Genomic DNA, 18,842 nt, shown 5'->3' on the forward strand with positions numbered 1-18,842 from the left:
CACTGTTGGTCCTGAGTGCAATGTAAATGAATGAATAATATATATTAAATAAAGTGTCTTTCAACAGAAAAACACTTAAAACAAGATTATGTATTGACTGGTTGATACCAAGTTGTGACCATGGGCTCACAGGAACCTAACTTGGTTCCCCAAGAGCAACAGATCAGTATTTGCTAATTCAGTGTCTGCTGCAACTGTACAGAACATAACTACCACAAACAGTGAGACTCTCTTGCATTTTGTAACCTACCATCTAGCACCTGAATGTCTGGAGAAGTCAACCAATACTCTCAAAACAATGCCCCTGTTAACAAAATCGACCTGAGTGTGGAGGGGATGGAGGGAGCTCCTAGCTCTCCCTGACACTGGAGCACGGGCGGGCCGTGTGAGGGGGTGAAGCAGCAGCCAGTCTTGAGTTCTCCCTCTCCCATTTGGTGGAAGGCAAGGCAGTCCTTCTAAGCCTCACAAGACCCTGAGAGAGGGCAAGGATGCCACAGTTTATCCCCACACTCAGGGCTGGCTCTGTGGGCATGTGATCTGCACAGACACACAGGGCCCCTTCTGGGTTTAATATTCTGATGTTGCTGGCTTAAAATTCTTAATAATTTTTGAACAAGGAGTCCTGCATTTTCATCTTGCACTAGGCACCACAAATTATGTAGCTGGTTTTGCCCACAGGATTCCTACACTGCTACTCAGTAGGTTAGTCCCAAAAAAGGGAAGCTCACCTCTGCACAGGAGGGAGGGGCAGCACATGTCACCCAGAGAAGGAACAAAAGGTCCTGTCAAGAAGCAACAAGGATGGGGAGAGGGACCAAGATGGCAGAGTAGAAGGACCCTAAGCTCACCTCCTCTCATGAGCACACCAAAATCACAGCTAACCGCAGAACAACCACTGATGAAAAAGACTGGAGCCTACCAGAAAAGATCTTCTACAAGTAACATAAAGAAGGAAACAAAACAAGATGGGTAGGAGGGGTGGGCTTGCAGTATAATCAAATCCCATAACCCCTGGGTGGGCAACCCATAAACTGGAGAATAATTATATTAGAGGTTCTCCCACAGGAATGCGTTCTGAACACCACATCAGGCCCCCCAGCCCAGTGGTCTGGCACTGGGAAGAGAAGCCCCCAAAGCATTTGGCTTTGAAGGCCAGCAGGGCTTGATTACAGGAGCTCCAAAGGACTGGGCGAAATAGAGACTTCACTCTTAAAGGGTGCACACAAAATCACACACACACCGGGACCAAGGGCAAAAGCAGTAATCTGATAGGAGCTTGGGCCAGACCTACCTGCTAGAATTGGAGGGTCTCCTGGGGAGGCAGGGGATGGGGGGAGTTGGCTGTGGCTCACCTTGGGGACAGGGAGACTGGTGGCGGACACATCAGGAAGCATTCATCTGCATGAGCTCTCCTGGAGGCTGCCATCTTGGTACCAAGACCTGGTCCCACCCAACAGCCTGTAGGCTCCTGTGCAGGGACACCTCAGGCCAAACAACAAACTGAGTGGGGACACAGCCCCACCCAGCAGCAGAGAGGCCATCTAAAGATTTCCTGAGCCCAAACGTGCCTCTAAACAACCCCTAGACATGGTCCTGCCCACCAGGGGGCCAAGACCTAGCTCCACTCACCAGTGGGCAGGCACCAGTCCCTCCAACCAGGAAGCCTTGACTTCAGACTATACTACAAAGCTACAGGAATCAAAACAGTATGATACTGGTACAAAAACAGACACCTAGATCAATTGAACAGCATAGAAAGCCCAGAAATAAACCCATGCACTCATGGTCAATTAATCAACAACAAAGGAGGCAAGAATATACAATTGAGAAAAGACAATCTCTTCAATAAGTGGTGCTGGGAAAACTACACAGCTACATGTATAAAAATGAAATTACCACATTTTCTAATACCATATACAAAAATAAACTAAAAATGGATTAAAGACCTAAATTTAAGACCAAATACTATAAAATTCCTCGAGGAAAACATAGGCAGAACACTCTTTGACTTAAATCGCTGCAATATTTTTTTTGATCCACCTCCTAGAGTAATGGAAATAAAAATAAAAATAAACAAATGAGATCTAATTAAGCTTTTGCACAGCAAAGGAAACCATAAACAAAATTAAAAGACAACCTACAGAATGGGAAAAAATGTTTGCAAACAATGCAAATGACAAAGGCTTAATTTCCAAAATATACAAATAGCTCATACAGCTTAATATGAAAAAAAAAAAACAAAAACGAAGCCAATCAAAAAATGGGCATAAGACCTAAATAGACATTTCTCAAAAGAAGACATGCAGAGAGCCAACAGGCACATGAAAAGATTTTCAATATCACTATTATTAGAGAAATGCAAATCAAAACTAGGATGAGGTAATTCAGAACGGCCGTCATTAAAAAGTCTACAAATAATAAATGCTGGAGAGCGTATGGAGGAAAAGGAACCCTGCTACACTGTTGGTGGGAATGTAAATTGGTGTAGCCACTATGGAAAACAGTATGGAGATTCCTTAAAAAACTAAAAATAGAGTTACCATATGATCTACCAATCCCACTCCTGGGCATAGAGCTGGAAAAGATGAAAACTCTAATTCGAAAAGATATATGCACCCCAACGTTTATTGCAGCACTATTTACAAAAGCCAAGACATAGAAGCAACCTAAATATCCACTGACAGATGAATGGAAAAAGAAGATGTGGTATATATATGCAATGGAATACTACTCAGCCATAAAAAATAATGAAATTTGCAGCAACATGGATGGATCTAGAGATCATATTAAGTCAGTCAGACAGAGAAAAACAAATATCATAAGATATTACTTATATGTGGAATTTAAAAACATGATACAAGTGAACTTATTTACAAAACAGAAATAGATTCACAGACATAGAAAAGAAATTTATGGTTACCAAAGGGGAAAGTGGGGGTAGAGGGAGATAAATTAAGAATTTGGGATTAACAGACATATAATACTACATATAAAATAAACAACAAGGTCCTACTGTGTATATATAGTGCAGGGAACTATATTCAATATTTTGTAATAACCTATAATGGAAAAGAATCTGAAAAAGAATATATATATATATATCTGAATAACTTTGCTGTGCACCTGAAACTAACACTACATGGTAAATGAACTATACTTCAATATTTTTTAAAAGGGTTAAAAAAATAAATTCCAAAAAAATTGTATTTGGGAAAAAAAAAAGATGCAACAAGCTGGTGACCAGTGCCTGGGGATGTCTCCCTAGGATTCTTATAGCATTTCTACTCCTAGTAAAAAGGTTTTTAACAAGGAATAGTGACTACAGGACCCAGCGTCTCTGGTAACCTAAGATGGTCGTAGGCTCAGATAAACATTAAAAGGGGACCTCAGCTGTTTTCTCACAGGCCAATCTCATGGGTTCTTACACATATTCTGCAAAGTTTGCTCCAGTCACAAAGTAGCTCTTTTTCATGTTTTCAGGCTAAGAGCAAAATAAGGATATCTGCTACATAAACTAGGTTTAAATTTTACTTGGGTAAAAACAATAGTTTGTTTTCTTCACACAAAGAACATCTACTTCAAAAAAAAACTCCCATAGAAGCAATTTGTGATATGGAATTCAACAAAAATGTTATTTCCACCTCATCAGGCTAACATAAAATGAAGTGGGTATTTTTAAAAATAAAATAGTTTAATTTATTCCTGGATGAAAATGTACTTGGTTTTTTTCTACCTCAAACATAATAACAAGCTGCCATGCCCCCAAAATAAAATGATCAACTTACTGCAGAAGCCATACTTTGGGTCCGTGATATTTCTGCTTGTTCAACCTTTAGTGGCCCCTTAGGAAACCAGGACTTTGAAGGGTTTTTGTGGTAGAGCCTGTAGCCAGCTCTGCGGCTTGGCAATTGTATAAAGGACACTGGGCCAGCTCTTTGCAAATCCACTCAGTCTGGATTCTCTGCTTCACATCGTTTGCTGCCGTCCCACTTCTGCCATGCTACTTTGGACCAAACCCTGATTGCTGAGAGGGTCTCCTGATGGGCTGTGTGGTCCTCCTCCTTCTATTCCAAAATCAGTCCAGTGGCAGACTGACCTAGAGCAGAGTTTTATTACATCACTGTTTCATCACAAGCTGACAGTCCCTCTCTGCACTCACTGCCCTTTCTTTGAACAAAAGTCCACGCCTCCCTCCAATTTCTCCAAACTCATTTCCTACTATGACCGGACATTATTCTCATTCCCCTCAGTACTGCCATTGTTTTTCACACTTGCTTTTCCCTTACTGCTGCTGCTGTGTGTGTGTGTGTGTGTGTGTATGTATCGGGGGGTGTGGTAGGTGGGAACAGTCTTTCTAAATCACCCTCCCCAACAGTAATCCAATTCACCTTCTGTTTCTCCAGGAGCTCTTCCCAGCTCCTCCAGTTCACATTTCTGTTCTTTAGCTGCACAGCAATATCTATTAGGCCTTTTTTTCTTTTTGTTTTTTGGCCCCACCACGCAGCATGTGGGATCCTAGGTCCCCGACCAGGGATCGAACCCATGCTCCCTGTGGTGGAAGCGCGGAGTCCTAACCACTGGACCGCCAGGGAAGTCCCTAATTATGTCACGTGTTTTATATTTCCTCACCAAATAGTGTAGAAGCACCTCAAGCACACAGACCTCAACTCATCTGAATGAGCTGAGCATTCAGAAGCTCGCCCTGAACACATATTCAGTCCTTCTGAGCCTCAGTATTGCAGATGCATTAAGTCGACTGGTAGACTGGATGTTTGCTAAACGAGGAAACTTTACACAGATTTTAAAATGTATATAAAATTTATAGATATCTATATATCTGTCTATATATTTGTAAAAAAAAAAAAAAACCTTCCAGGCAAAAAGTCCGTTGACTTAATCCTGCTCTCTCATTCCTCCACATCGTTGCCTAAATTGTTCTAAACATCCTTTGAGTAGGCCATTAACCAGGAATCACCGCACAGTATAAACGGTACAAAATTGCATGTCATCAAATTAGCCTAAATAGATCAGCATGAAAACCGAAAGTACAACTGCATGAAAAATCCAAATCATTTAATGGAGATTCGGCTCTTCCTCAAAGCAATTTCTACTTCCATGAGTAAAGAAGAAAATTTTGATTTTAGGAAGAAACACTTGATTTTTAAAATAAAGCAGTGATAGTTCTTCAGTAACTGACTTTTATCAATATACTTCTGAGGACACATCTTATTAGGCAAAGCATAAGAGTGTTTATACTTTTTAAAGCTATAAAAAGTTTTGAAGTATTCCAATAGATATATCATGACCTTGCTCATGAAGAATGAACCATGTACTTTTATGCCATGCTAATAATTTTAAGGAAAAGTACCTTTTCTGTTGCTACCAAGAAGCACTTTTGTATTCAAGTTTCCTAGCTGTCATAGTGACTATCTTTTAAGTCATTCATAAACGTGTTATTGGGGACAGAATATTGCAGTACTTTCCATACTGCAGTAACAGGTTCTCCCAAATATAAATTTGCCTCACAGTCACAGATCACCTGATCTTGTTAGGTACATGATGTGAAAGGAGGAGAGAAAGCATCCACAAGGCCAGCAGCACATAAGGAAAGGCAGTGTTTACCTACACTCCAGCATAACTTCCAAGTAACAATCCCAATATCCATCCTGCCACAAACATCTCAAAGTGACAATATAAAAAGCACAAGGAAGGGCTTCCCTGGTGGCGCAGTGGTTGAGAATCCGTCTGCCAATGCAGGGGACACGGGTTCGAGCCCTGGTCCGGGAAGATCCCACATGCCGTGGAGCAACTAAGCCCGTGTGCCACAGCTACTGAACCTGCGCTCCAGAGCCAATGAGCCACAACTAGTGAGCCCACGTGCCACAACTACTGAAGCCCATGTGCCTAGAGCCCGTGCTCCACAACAAGAGAAGCCACTGCAATGAGAAGCCCACGCACCACAACGAAGAGTAGCCCCCGCTCACCACAACTAGAGAAAGTCCGCGTGCAGCAACAAAGACCCAATGCAGACAAAAATAAATAAATAAATTTATTTTTTTTTTAAAAAAAGCACAAGGAAAATTCATGTTCTTTTTAAAACACTAATATTGAAAATAAAATACTTCTTTCCAGTCACTATGAGGACTTTGTATAATCTCCAACCAAATGACACTTTCTGTCCGTTCACTTAAGAGACTCCATAACTCTGACCCATCCTCTTTCTCATTTCCTGCTAAAATCAAATCTTTATCCTCCGAAACTATGTAAATTTCTTTAGGAATGTCTGCTTCCTATATGGAATAGAGTTTAAGACCCAACTCCCATAAGCATTTAGGAAACTGTAAAACATATCACAACTTTGAAATAATACTATCTGAGACAGCTTCTGGGACATTTAATCCTTTAGGACTGATCATCTTTGTGAACTCATTTTACACTCTCTACAGTAAACATTCTAAAATGCAGGCCTGATCCTCTTACAATTCTTCAATGGCAACCCACAGCCTAATGGATGAGGTTCACATCCCTGGAAATGCAGTGTATCCTGTGCATAACCTTCCCTTGCCTAACTTTTAAAATTAATTAATTAATTAAGTTTTGGCTGCGTTGGGTCTTCGTTGCTGTCCGCGGGCTTTCTCTAGTTGCGGCGAGCGGGGGCTACTCTTTGTTGCAGTGCGCGGGCTTCAGTACTTGCAGCACGTGGGCTCAGTAGCTGTGGCGCACAGGCTTAGTTGCTCCGTGGCATGTGGCATCTTCCCAGACCAGGGATCGAACCCGTGTCCCCTGCATTGGCAGGCGGATCCTTAATCACTGCACCACCAGGGAAGTCCCTTGCCTAACTTTTTAATTTCAAAACCTACACTCAACCGTACATATCTACTTACATCCTTTACACTGGCCATTCCAAAACCACTTGCATTTGCCTCAATACGCCATCTCTTTCCTCTTTACATCCATTAAATTAGGCCATGGTTTCTCTATCTCAGCACTATTGATGTTCTGGACCAGATAATTCTTTGTTGTGAAGGCCTGTCCTGTGTACTGTGAGACATACAGCAGCATCCCTGGCCTGTACCCATTACATGCCAGGAGCATACTCTCCCCCACCCTTCTCCAGTTAAAACATCCAAAAATGTCTGCAGAAATTTCCAAATGTCCCCTCTGGGGCAAAATTACTCCCAGCCAAGAACCACTGAATCAGAAAGTAACTGAATCCCCTAGATGCCCTGAATACTCACAAGTCCCTTAAGAGCCAAGTTCATTGCACATAGGCTGCAGGGTCATACGACTCAAACCATAGCAGTTCTGTTCACAACAAATCGTGAGCACTTCCTTAAAAGCAGCCATCTCTAGGTCAAGGACAGGGAGGCTAATGGTCTACGATGATGTTCTTACACTGGATGATACCAATCAACTCAATCAGACTTACTCTAGGCCCCCAGTTTCTAGGGGTTTAATGGCAAACATACTAAGACAGACAAAGACAGAGTTGCAGAGAAACTAGGAGTCATGTGCAATGAACAGAAATCACATGTCTTAGACACACATGGAGAGAAGACACCCGAGAACAGTGGGTCTAGAGCTGTCTCTGGGATACAGAATTGCTGTTATACTTTTCTTCTCCACAAGGTCTAATTATGAACCTGACAAGGTTCTCTACGGTCCTTACTCTCCATGTATGCTTAAATATCTCAAAAAGGCATAGGATCCAACTTGGAAAAACCTAGGACAACTTGAGCCACAAAATAAATGATAGTAAGGAATTATGATCCATAGAACAAAATTAATAAACTGTTCACCATTTGAGGGTGAATATAAGTTTTGGGAAAAGTCTAGCAAGACATTCTGAGCCAAGTCTAACGACTAAAGAAAATAATCATGTTACATAATAGATTTTGGAAAACAATCAGGAATAATTAGAAAGTAGTGAGATAAATATTCCTTTGGATCTTGAAAACTAGCTCTGAAAGTAAATAAAAGATGTCTGGAGCAAAGGCAACCTTGTAGGGTAAGTGCACTGTCACGTCAACATGTCTAACTGAAACCAAAGGGCCAAAGTTCTGTAAACGTGATCTGTAACATTCCTTGCATAGAGATATCACCATATACCATCTCAGGGTGCTCCCGAGACTTAAACGACAACGCGTGTAAACAGTCTGCCACAAGAGCTGGCATTAAATGTTGGTGTCTTTTCTTTCCCATTACTAAAAATCTTTAATGATATCCCTCATTGCAAAACTATTAGCCTTGCCTTATTCAACATTAAAATGCAATTGTGCGTCATAGGAAATAAATATATTTAAATCAAACTTCAGTTTGTATTTTTTGACTCCAATGCATATAATCAGCTCCTTAGAGCACAAATCACACTGACCTCAACTCCCTTAACTCCTAGAAATTCAAGAAGTGATTAAGACATTGATTGACTAGTGCTGCCTAGGCAGGAATGCTCTGGAAGCAAAAATCACTTTTAAAACTTCTAGAAAAGTTAAACCTTTTATCTACATGTAAAAGTTGGGACTACTGTATTAAGTGAAAAGACATTTAAAATGTGCATTAAGTTACCTAACTGGGCTTTTACAAGTTTCCATTTACACAACTTTTGCATTTTATAAAAAGAAAGACTGTCTTTTTAATTTGCATTTTCACAATGGCACGTGTAGCCATAATATTTTACCACTAAAAACACATAGCATAAATGATACCAAAGACTAGGTGTTTAATAGACTTAATCCTTCAGAAACACAACCATGTTAACTAATGTCAGTTCTAATAAGTACCAATACACAGATATTTAAATATCTTCCACAACTCATACTTAAAATGGCATTTAATGACTTATCATGTGGGCAAACAAACAGCAATATTTAAAAATATAATCAAATGTCTTTACGCTCACATTTAGAGAAGTTTACCATAAACCATTATAAAACAAAAAAAGAAAATTTAAAATAAAACTTTACTGTTTCAAGTCTTAAACGAGCCTGAAATGCATAAGGAAAACCAGACTGCTCCTTCTGGGTAAGTGTTGCTTCATTTCTAACACTCCTCAGGCCCAGAGAATTAAACTTTTGTGGAGGCGAGCCTCTAATGACTACAAGCTTTCCAACACTTTGCTGGGAGTCTGGCAGCTCATCGGAGTACAGTTAAAATGTTCTAAAAATACACACACACAGAATATTCATGAAAGCTAGTCTTACCAGCTTTGAAATGTGGTGCTCTTCCTTACTTAAGAAAAATGCAAGAGGTTAATTTTTAAATCCAGAAAATTGCACAGGGTTACTGAAAACGCAAATACAGACTCTAGCACTATTTTTCTCCATGAAGCAATTTTTAGTTTAGATTCAATTAATTCCTCTTCTCTGAGGCAGCACCCTAAGAACGTGGATGACCACGGTCAAGCTTAACTTTTGCTCTCTAGAAAAATCAATGACTTTAAGGATGAAAATAAAACACTTCCCCCTACTAAAGGGAAGACAGTAAAACAGGCCAAAGAAGAGTTTCTTAAACTGCAAACAAGCTGATCATACACAAAATTTTGAGTCAGGCTTTACTTGGAAGAGAAGATCCACAGATTTCATCAGGTTCTCAAACGCTATTATAAGCCCCGAAAGATTTCTCACCTATAAAATTAGCAAGCTGGACTAAATAATTTCCTATCTCAATTATACATTCTAAAACACCATGCTGACTTTGTACCTGTCCTTGTTTTTACCATAAGGCATGATGAATAAATGACCCTTTCATAAAATCTAGCAAAACTTGTAAAGTAATACTATATATTACACGTATTGGTAGAAATTGTGATCAGCAGATACTCATGATACATACAAAAACAACAAAACAAATCCAAAAGTTAGCTATGACCAAAAGCAATGAAGTTTACAAAGTGACTACCACAGTAATATCCTTGACTTAATTCTGAGTCAAAATACCACAAAGCAAAAAGTTACCTGACTTCACTAAATACCAGAAATATACTCGGGGGATTTTTGGCATCTAGGCAAAGGTTATTAAAAAAAAAACAAAAACAAAAACTGAATTAAATGATGGGTCTTTCAGTTCAAGATTAAGGTGACATAGTACCATAATATGGGCTATTTGCTTAAAAAAAAAAAAAAAAGGTTTCTCCCTACTAAGTTTAACATTTTTAAGACTAGTTGGTCGTCACTTGCCTTGAATATAAAACTGATACACAGGTCAACTGGCTTTTCTCCTTAAACTACTCTCTAGAACAGAAAGTAGCAAAGGTGGTAAGAGGAATGCATGTAGGCTTCAATTTACACAACAGGAATTGCACAGAATGTACATTTTTCCATGCAAAAAATCAAATTATGACCATTTTATACCCGCGTGTCATGTCTAATCCACTCCTAAGCCTCTCTTAGCTTCAGAAATACTGGGGCACATGCCAGGAGCGTTGCCGACTAGGACAACTTTGTGTCTACAGCTTTGATTGTATCTCTGAAACCCCAAAATCCATAAGAGTCTCTTCTAGTAATCTGCCTCTAGGAGTCCATCCTAAAGAAAGGAACTGATCCAATGATGTTAAAGTCTACATGTAGCAAGATGATCAGAGGATAAAAGAATGAAAAGCTGGAAACAAGCCAAATGTCCAGCAATACGTTAGAGAAATTACAGTCTATCTAGCCAATTGACCATTATTCAGTCATTTAAGTATGAAATGTGCAGATTATATAACACGGAAGAGTATGATTAACAAATGAAAAAAGCAGGATACACTATTACACATAAAAACCATATTATGTAAAAACTATGTGTATATATGTATTTAAATTGCATTAACAAAACTTATTAGGTGGTTCCTTTTAAGAAGTAGAGTGAGGTTGGGGAAGCAGGGCAGATGTGAAAAAAACTTTCATTCTTTGCATTTCCCTGAATTTTTTGCATTTTTCCAATAGAAATATACTGATTTTACCTGGGTAGTTTTCTCTTAAAAGGGAGACAAAACATGTGTATATAAAAATATTGATAGGAATACTCAATTACGAAAACAAAGGGCTAAAATGGAAGGATTGTGCATTTAGTTTTTCCTATATTTTCTAAACTTTCTGCAATGTCATATAATTTTTTAAAAAATCTATAAAATAACAGAGTCATCTTTTTGTCAAGCATATAATCACTCCTTAACCTATTATTTCATTTTTCAGATCCTACTCCAAGTATAATTTTACCACACGACCTATTATTACACAGATTTTAGAGAAACCCCAGGTAAAATTGTATCACTCTAAAACTTAAGAAAGACTTTTTTTTGACACAACCTGTTTCTCTTATTAGTTATTTGTCCTGTCCCTCATTATCACTGAAGCCTTTCCCAAAGCATGACCACAGGTGGCTTATACCGTAGCTGTGGAAAGTGCGGGATCTAGGATCACACTCTCTGGATATGAACCCCAGCTCCGCCACCAGCTGCATGATTCTTGATTTCTCTTTACTTCAACTTGCCCACTGCTAAGTGGAAAATGCACTACCTAACTCTCAAGGCTGCTATAAGGATTAGTGAAGAAGACTAATGTAAAGCACAACGTAATGTCTGACACAGTAAGCGATTAGCTATTATCTATTAGCTAATTAAGCTATTATTCTAAGCACTGCACAATACATATGTGACAAAATATATATTTTAATAATTATTATAATCAGTGGAAAATTCATTTATAACAAAATGAAACTAATTCAATACAATCTTTATGTTCTATGCATTACTCCAACTTAGACATCAAAAGAATAAGGAAACAAAAGAGTTCGCGGTAACGTCATTTTTATCTCACCTACACTTTACCTTGCATAATTCACTGAGAGCTAAAATTGTTTTTCTTAAGCATCTCTTCTCCTAATTTTCAACTGCAGTCATTAATAACAGGATTTTAGTGTTTTCCTTCAGTTTCCCATTAAAAAGGAGAAGGTATTATTTAAGGTCGGGGAAACTGCCTACACCATGGATATCAAAATGGCAAAACACAAACTTTACTTGAAGAGGGATATCTAAATGCTTTCTTCTTTCTTCCCGCTTTTCAGATCACTCTTTGAAAAAAAGGGTTCATTAAATAAAAAACAAAGATTAAGCTTCTCCCCCCTTTTTAAAGGCAGAGAAATATCTGCTTAGATGAGGAATCGAAGAACAAATGAAAATACCTTTCTATACCTGGACTCCAGCTGTACTGAAAAGTCCCACTAGTTACTCACAGTCTGTTAATTCCTGATTGGGATAAATCTTCCATTACTTGAGATAGATCAGCTACCCACACTTCAGAGGTGTGAATTTATCTAAGAGGACAAAACACTGTTGTCTGGATTTCTACTTTCTACAAAAGGATATGCATGCATTGGCAGCAGTGTGAGAATTAAAACCGAACCGTTCTCATCTACATCAAGGAAAAATTCAACCATGTGATTTTTCTGCAGCAATTTGAGAAGAGATTGTTTTAAGTAGTACGGTTGGGTCATTACAAAGAAATGAATCTTCACTAGAAAATGTGATGCTGGAAAAATAAAAGATATAAAATATTATTAATAGTATAGTACCCGTGAAATAAACTTTTAAAAAAGTGAGGATGGAAACCTTCATAAACTCTAATACGGCTGATAAGATGAATGCACTCCAAGGGGTTACCATGTTCCCCAAGAAGGACCCACGGCATGTGGGCATCCTGAGGCTGGCAGCGGTCCCAAAGTCTGGAAGTATTTTACCCCCAAAGCATCAACTGCTAGCAATTTTTGAGTCTGTTTTGTCTCTGCCCATGACAAGAATCAACTTGTTCCAAAATTCCACGAAGTATGTTTCTTTTATGTTAAAACTCTGCTGTTTCTGGGAAAGCTAAAAGCTAGAATTTTTTACACATGTGGACTAAAGCTATATTTGGACCTTTCAGTTCCTTAACAGAATAAAGATTTTTTTTTTTTTTAAATAACTACCACCCTGCTGCAGTTCATTCTGAGAAAGTCACTCTGTTTTTCAAAAAATTTAAAAAGTAAACCTTGTTTTTCTATACAATTTAACTTAAAAGTTCAAGAAGATTTTGTTTTTAAGAAGAAAAACAAAAGTCAAGCATTTAATCTAAATTAATTGCAAGCTCAAAGAAAACTACTTAGGGGAATAGTGATGACTTCTATTTACGAATGCTTTTTTCTAGTCATCCCATCTATAAATAACTAGGTTGTATGTTTTTTAAAAATTGATAATCATGCTATCACTTTTAAGTATTAAATACTTAAAACTTCACAAGACTAAATCCTGATTTCTTAGGCTTCTCTTTAAATACAGGTGAAATGATTTGGGACATCTTTATTTAATCCCCTGTGAAGCTATACCACCCAACTGTATGTCAGCCTCACACAACGAAGACAAATAGTTTGAAATCCTGGACAAGAAAGAGTACAAACCATGACATTCTAACACACTTGCCTCAATTACATAAAAAGTGGACAGAAAGGTTATGAGAACGTCTCTAAGGTCTGAGATAAACAGAACTTATATCATGTGGCCTAGCTGATAACAAAGTTACTATTTTAATAAGTATCATTTCCCTTTGAATCATTTCACTTACTTTACACCAAGATTTCTGAATCTCAGCATTACTGACATTTTGGACCCAGAGAATTATGCTGTGGCTGTCCTGTGCACTGCAGGATGGTTAGCAGTTTCCCTGGCCTCTATCCACTAGATGCCAGTAGAATCCCCACCTCCAGTCAAGACAATCAAAGAATGACTCCAGACATTACCAAATGTTCCCTAGGGGTAAAAGTGTGCCCAGCTGAGAACCATGTCTTGACACTAAAGAAAACCCAAGAGTTACAATGGATAAAATCCTAAAATGTGATTTTATTTGAAGTGATTTCATAAAGAGACAGAAAATACATCAATTAGTTGTACTAACTAAGTCAGACCTTGTAAATGGAGACAATACTACTAGGAAGATGTGATCATCCATTGTGAGGGAAGAAAAGATTTCAGGGACATCGTTTTCACAACATGAATGCTAACTGGCACATGACACCCCATTGCTTCTTCAATCAAGAAAGTTTTCAAGCCCATAAAAGATAAGCAGGGCCCCTTGAAACTCTAGCATAAGTATCAGAAAGGGCTCATTGACTGTTCACGATGAATTGCCTATAAATTGTTTAATCGCTATCCTGTGTCAAAGATCAGACTAATTAAAATGAAAACAACAAATCTGAGTAGGAAGTAACCAGGAAAAAGAACATTAAAGTCAAGGCAGACAGTCTAAAATTTTGTACAGGGACAACTCATTAACACATCTTAGTTCCTTTCTCTTCACCTAAGCAAAGCTGTTCTTGAGAATTTTTGGAGAGCAGATAATTTCTTAAAAATCATTTTATGGAAAAAATTCAAAATGAACACTGTCCATTTAAAGGTTTGCATTAATCTTAAGAACAAGAAAAATCTCTTAGGCTATTTCAAAGCAAGATTTCATCTCTCTTTACACTTATAACATAAACCAACCAAAAGACAGACTTGAAGTTTAAATATAAGTCCACTTATAGTACAAATGTTGAATCAGTGCCTAGAAAACTACAGCTTTTAAGGATACCTGGCAATCTGAAAATATAATATCCAAAGCTGTGTCTATCAAAATGAAATCTCTAATTTTTCCAAATAAACATTTTATTTCAAAGTTTAAAAATATCTCTTTTCTTTGCATGTGGGAAATAATATTTTAATTTTTATAAGACATAAAAAGTGACAAAAGTGATACTAACATTTTATAACCACATGCCAAAATTTCAACGATTAACTCAATGTTTTAATTTCTTCAATCTGATTGAAATCAGTCTTGTTTTCTTTCTCAGTGCTTGAGTTTCTGCTTCTAAGCAGACGTGAGAAAGAAGTAGTGGAAATCAGAACAGCAAATACTGGATTTCTGACGGCAACTATAATCTTTTTTCCTTCTGAATTCATTAAAAAAATTATTGCTCACTCTTCTTTCTTAACATAGATTGAAAACATACTACAGAGTTTTTTTCTTGCTTTTTCCACTTAACATTTTCCCGTGTCTTTAAATATTCCCCCAACACAATTTTCAATGCCCACTACATATAAATTCTATGGTCAAATCATTTAACTGTTTTTTACTTTAGAGATTTTAAATTGTTTCCAATCTTTTGCTCTTATTGCGGGGATGAACATTTTTATGCATAATTATGTTTGCATCTTCGATTATTTAGGATAAATTCCTAGAAGTTAATTTACTAGTTCAAATAGTAAAAATATTTTTGAGTTGTACATAATAAATTGCTTTCCATAAAGATTATGAAATTTGCACTTCCATCACTGAGAATGCCAATTCACTGCACATTAAAAAATAACAGACATTTTCTGTTTTAAAAAAACCTGTCAATTTTAAATATGAATATCTTATTGCCTTCATTCACATTTTTATTAGTGAGACTGAACATTTTTTATGCTTACGATTTATAATCCTATCTTCTCAAATTGTCTGTTTGGCCCTTTATCCACTTTTCCATTGTAGTGGGGTTTTTTTCATATTAAACTAGTATGACGCAATATAAACGCATATAACCCTTGCTTGACATCTAGAAATTTTCTTTAAGTCTTTTTAAAAATTTTTTTCTCTTTTTTTATTTTTTGAATTTTATTTTATTTTTATACAGTAGGTTCTTATTAGTTATCTATTTTACACCTATTAGTGTATATATGTCAATCCCAATCTCCCAATTCATCCCACCACCACCCCTGCCCCCGCTTTCCCCCCTTGGTGTCCATACGTTTGTTCTCTACATCTGTGTCTCTATTTCTGCCTTGCAAACCAGCTCATCTGTACTATTTTTCTAGATTCCACATATATGCGTTAATACATGATATTTGTTTCTCTCTTTCTGACTTACTTCACTCTGTATGACAGTCTCTAAGTCCATCCACGTCTCTACAAATGACCCAATTTTGTTCCTTTTTATGGCTGAGTAATATTCCATTGTATATATGTACCACATCTTCTTTATCCATTTGTCTGTTGATGGACATTTAGGTTGCTTCCATGACCTGGCTATTGTAAATAGTGCTGTAATGAACACTGGGGTGCATGGACATTTAGAAATGTTTAATTTTTATGTCCAACCAATCAACTTTTCCCTCTGATTTTTCCACTTCTTTACTACTTAGAAAATCCTTTCCCATTTCAACATAACTATTGACATATTTTCCTTTCGTTCTTGTGTCTCACTTTGACACATATTTTTAAAACACCTGGAATTTCTTTTTGGTATGGTTATGAGGATGCTGATTTAATATTTGGTAGCATGAGAGCCCATTAATCATTATTTCCAAAATTTTCCTGCTTATTTTTCCAGATTAAGTTTTAAAATCACTTTGTCAGGTATCGCTCCCCTCACTCCAAAACAATCTCATTTACATTCTTATGGAAATTGCAATTAAACTATAAATAAAAATCAGGAAGAATGTATAGAAGAATGTTGAGTACTAGGTGCTATCAGCCGTCCTTATCTTGTACCTGACTGTCATAGAAATGCTTCCTGTAACTCATTTGTTTACCAATACATGGACTTTTTGTTTCAGATAGGAATTTTTCTTTTTTTATAGTATTAGAGAATTCACCTCCCATTTTTATTACTAAATCTTTAACTGAATATAGATTTTGTATTTTGTCAAATGCCTTTGCGACATTTTTGGGGGACTGTGTATACTATCATGCTTTTTCCTCTAGATCTCATGTATAAACAGGTTTCTTAATAGTAAGCCATCCTTTAATTTCTGTCATAAGTCTATGCATAACAGTATTATTCTTTAATATGTTGGTGATTTGGGTTGCTTGTGCTTTAGTTAACAATTTTACATATAAATATTTCTAGTCTGGAGCCTTTTCAAAGATAATTTTTTTGAATACCTATTAAAATTTCAGTGATTTCTATTTCAATTAGCTGTTCAACTTCTATATTTTACTTACATTTTCCCTGAACAACATTTATTTGTAGATTTCCAAATCTGTTTCAGTTTTAAAAATCTTTATTGAATTTCCTGTTTATATGCCATTTATGTTTTCTAATTTGCTTCAGCTTTGATTTTCATTTTTCCTTTCATTAGGTATTTTAAATATTTGTCTTCCCCATTTCCTGTCTTCACTGTGTCCACCAAGAATCAGCTATCTGATTTACCAAATCTCCTTTCTGTCTTGTGGTCTAATTTTTTTTTCACTTATTTGCAGGATGAATCTTAAGGTGCTTTGTGTTGTGATGTGCTGTTAACTCAATTTGTAAAGTGTCTATTTCCATTCATACTGTGAACCTATCATGGGGCAGGCCGCTATGAAACGTTATGGCTTCTAACTATTAATTTAATTAATTAGAAAAGTCATTGTAAACTCACTATAATCTACTGGAATTTTCAGAATGTATTTTTTAAAATTTTGTTTATGTTTATGAAAACAAGCCAGTAACTAGATCTGGTCTTAGAAAATTAGAAACTAATTATGTTTTTCCAGAAGACACCACTCCAGTGTTTTATATTGTTCATTCTCAGCACTACACAAGCCAAACACTTCAAAATAAATTATGTTAGAGGGAAGAAACAAAATGGAATGAGGAAACAAATTGAAATTTGGAAACAAATTTGAAACAAATTGAAAGCTGGAAACTATAATGTTTAATACAATGTAAATCTAAACAACTTAACTTTATTGAAATTAGGAAAAAACACATTTTAGAAGCCTCATGTTTCTTTTTAGGAATGATAATCTGATTGTTATGAAACTCAATATTTGTATAACTGCTATTCATGCATTCCTGCAATTTGCTCAATTTTTTTTAGTCTATTAGATTCCCTGGTATATTGTTACCATAATTTGGCTTGCATCTTCCTGTGTAATTTGTGTACATTTTTCAGAAATGCTGCTTAATTACCTCTATTGTTTCCTATGAAACTCAAATGGACATTCCTATAAAATTCCTTTGAAATGCATTTTCTATATTATACGTAAGTAGGGAGGAAAGGCTTTTCTGAAAGCATTAAATATCTTTTATTTTTACTTCTGTGATTTACCGAAACCCATATTGACTCTACTGGTCAACAGATGTTCTTATTCTTAACTAGAGAATATCCCACTTAATGTAGGAAGCCTCTTCAACGTACACTCTTTCCTCAGAAGTTTACATTTCCCTTCTGGTGCAACCACTGTGGAAAACAATATGGAGGTTCCTCAGAAAACTAAAAATAGAATTACCATATGATCCAGCAATCCCACTCCCGGGCATATACCCGGACAAAACTGTAATTCAAAGAGATACATGCACCCCTATGTTCATAGCAGCACTATTCATAATAGCCAAGACATGGAAACAACCTAAATGTCCATTGACAGATGAATGGATAAAGAAGATGTGGTATATATATACAATGGAATACTACTCAGCCATAAAAAAGAACGAAATAATGCCATTTGCAGCAACATGGATGCAACTAGAGATTATCATACTAAGTGAAGTCAGAAAGACAAATACCATATGATATGTGAAACCTAAAATATGACACAATGAACCTATCTCTGAAACAGAAACAGAATCATGGACGTAGAGAACAGACTGTGGCTGCCAAGGGGGAGGAGGTTGGGGGAGGGATGGAGTGTGAGTATGGGGTTAGCAGATGTAAGCTTTTATATATAGAATGGATAAACAACAAGGTCCTACTGTATAGCACAGAGAACTATATTCAATATCCTATGATAAACCATAATGGAAAAGAGTATTTTAAAAAGTATATATATGTATAACTGAATCACTCTGTTGCACAGCAGTAATTAACACAACATTATAAATCAACTATACTT

General features: G+C 36.8%; 1 protein-coding gene across 7 annotated transcripts in view; it reads right to left on the reverse strand.

Annotated features, from left to right (window-relative positions):
• DCLK2 (doublecortin like kinase 2) overlaps positions 1 to 18,842 on the reverse strand; it is a 149,675-nt gene that overhangs the window by 112,141 nt on the left and 18,692 nt on the right. The window lies entirely within an intron of this gene.

This window comes from Eubalaena glacialis, chromosome 5 (genome assembly GCF_028564815.1).
Source record: "Eubalaena glacialis isolate mEubGla1 chromosome 5, mEubGla1.1.hap2.+ XY, whole genome shotgun sequence".
In the NCBI taxonomy this organism is placed as follows: domain Eukaryota; kingdom Metazoa; phylum Chordata; class Mammalia; order Artiodactyla; family Balaenidae; genus Eubalaena; species Eubalaena glacialis.